The sequence below is a fragment of the Mus pahari genome, chromosome 12 (genome assembly GCF_900095145.1).
Source record: "Mus pahari chromosome 12, PAHARI_EIJ_v1.1, whole genome shotgun sequence".
Taxonomy (NCBI): Eukaryota; Metazoa; Chordata; class Mammalia; order Rodentia; family Muridae; genus Mus; species Mus pahari.
The window spans coordinates 63,926,715-63,929,709 of NC_034601.1; the positions used below are offsets into that span (position 1 = coordinate 63,926,715).

Genomic DNA, 2,995 nt, shown 5'->3' on the forward strand with positions numbered 1-2,995 from the left:
AAACCAAAAACTAGATGATTTCTTTGATGTCCACAATCAAATTTAGAGAAGGTGTAAATTATTCTTAAACATTTAAATAGTTGTGTCTGAATGTAATTTAGTGTTACTTAATGATTATGATTACTTTTGTGAGTGTTTTCTTTACGTTTTACTGTGTTCAATTGAAACTTAGGTAGGCTTCAAAATATATTACAAATATAGGCTTAATAATTTAAGCACAATTTTGCAGTGAATGACATTGAATACATGTTTAGAAAATAAGTGTGCTACAGAATCAGCACAAAAACATTTTAATGACACAATATTGCATAGTACTTAGTTTTATACATTTTCTATTGTTTGAATTTTATTCCAAGTATTGGGTACTTTGTAAAGAATAAAAGTTGATTTATTTAGCATAGAGTTCTAGGGCTGGTAAGCTTATGAACACAGCACTAAAATTTGTTCATATCTGATTAAGTTCTCACTTGTACTGCCTTGCATAGTAGAAACCAGGATATGGCAAACAGAACATACATAGTTAAGAAAAAAAAAGTTTCCATTCATGAAAAGGGCATTTAGCAAATAGCCTGACTGAACCAGCATAAAACCTCCAGAATCTCTCACTCACTATAAACTATAAAACAACTGCCAGCGTTTTGAGATTCAGCTACTGGATGTGACTCAATAGGGTAATTAGCCATGAATAAGTGTAACCCAAAAAGAAAGAGGAAGAAGGAATGTAGGCACTGTAAAATTCCTAAGCCTCTGTGTCCGTGGATCCATGTGTATCTACATACATATAAGGCATAGGTCCTTTAGGTAAGCTTGTTTCTGTTGAAATGTTTAGTTGGATCCATAATTACACAAGTAACCTTAAACAATGCTTGTCTAAACTTTGTTCAGAAACATATTTTCTATAGTCACTCTGTGAATATAAAACAAACTATTTTATGTTAATGAGATTTTATATAATATGTATTTATATATATGTATTTATATTCTTATTAATTTCACCTTTACTTATTTTCCTTCTGTCCCTATTACACAGTACTATCCCTTTCCCACATTCATTTAATTTTTTTTTTTTTATTTTGTTTGTGATCTGCTGAGTTTAACCAGAATTTTCTGTGTGGTCATGATTTTGGTGCTCTTCTTGGAGAATTTCATCTCATCAGATGATACAGAACTGAAAACTGTTTGTGCCTCCCTTAGAACCCTTCAGTAGTCCGTTGTTCAATACAGAGTGGTAGTCTGTGTTTGACTGTTGACAGGCTCATACAGGACCACTGTAGGCAGCCACTGCAGCTCTAATGCCGTCATTGGCTTTGTCATGCTAAGAAGAAAGATCTCCCAGCTCTTCTCCATATCTTGTGCTTCTTCCTCTTCTCTTGGGGGATTCATAGAGTCTCAAACGTAGTGTGAATGGTAAGGGCTGACATTTTTCTCCTTCTCAGTATCTAGAGCAGTTATATGACTCTGAATTTACCACATGTCACTTCGAAAATATGTTCCTTTGATTGACATTTTCTTATTAAAAAGAATTGGTTAGACTTCTATGATTAAAGTTTTTGGTTCAGAGGTTAATAGCACTGGCTGCTCTTCCAGAGGTCCTGAGTTCAACTTCACATGACCACATGGTGACTCACAACCATCTGCAATGGGATCCGATGCCCTCTTCTGCTGTGACTGAAGACAGCTAAAGTGTACTCATATAAATGAAATAAGTAAAACTTTAAAAAAAAAGACACTATAAAAATTTTGATGAAATTTCTAAATTTTATCTTTATATAAATTCATGCAAGGCCAAGTGATTTTCAATACTTGTACTTAAATCCATAGATAAATACTACTATAAATCTTTTTAAAAATTTTATTGACTCTTTTTGAATTTCATGTCATGTACTCCTCTTCTCCTATACCCACTTTCCAACCTTGTAACCACCCCCATCACAAAGCTGTAGTGTCCCACAGGATACCCTTTTGTCCACACTTCTTTGCTTAGGAATGTTCATTGAAATGACTCATTGGTCTGGTGAAAGGCTACTGGCTTCTGCTACTCTGTCAATACTGGACTGTCACTAGGACTACTCTCAGATATTCTGTTGTTGCTCTGGAGTCATGGAGATCTTGTAAGTTTGAATCTGTAGGACAGGCACCTCCATGTACTGCAAATGAATTTTAATCCAGCCACATGGCCATTCTGGCAACAGATCACATCCAAAGAAAGCAGACATATCCTGGACAGCAGTATGATCTGGCTGGAATAAAGACAAGCCTTTAGTATATATTTAATCCATAACAATGGAGGTACAACTAGTTTGTCGAAGGAAACAAACATGTTTGAAAGTAATAGCTAGTTGAGGGACAAAGTGACAAATCAGATCAAGAACTGACAGAATGAGTCAGAGATAGAATACACCCAACTCACAGACGAAGAGCAGAGGAATTCATCTAGTCTTAGGTTTGCGTTTAGTCCTGGGAGTCTGAACTCGCCTGCCTGGTACAAATGCCTGGCACCAGACTGGGCTATCTCAGGCTCCTTGTTTTTATACTGAATGTTAGGCTAGCCATCATTCAGATAGTCACAGATAAGGACACTGAGTGTAGACATAATCTCTCTCTTCTCTGTCACCTACTGATGCGCACGTGGAATTCCTCTAGGAGAGGGCTACGATGAATTTTAATTGCAAATTATTTCTTTTCCTTTAAAAATTTATTTATTTATTTATTCATTCATTTATTCATTTATTTATTTCCTTTCCAACCACAGTTTCCCAACTTTTTTCTCCACCCAGTCCCCCCCNCCCCCCGACACCTCACTACTCACCCCCCCCATCCACTTCTCTTCCAATTCTCTTCAAAAAAGAACGGGCCTCCCAAATGGATATCAATGAAACATGGCATATCAAGTTGCAGGAAGATTAAACATGCCCCTTCTTGTATTAAGGGTGGACTAAGCAAGCTAGCATGTGGAAAGGGGTCCCAAAAGCAGACACAAGAGTCAGAGATAACT

At 36.4% G+C, this 2,995-nt stretch overlaps 1 pseudogene; it reads right to left on the reverse strand.

Moving 5' to 3' along the window:
• Positions 1-2,536: 2,536 nt before the first annotated feature.
• LOC115065145 lies at positions 2,537-2,649 on the reverse strand (annotated as a pseudogene).
• Positions 2,650-2,995: the final 346 nt, after the last annotated feature.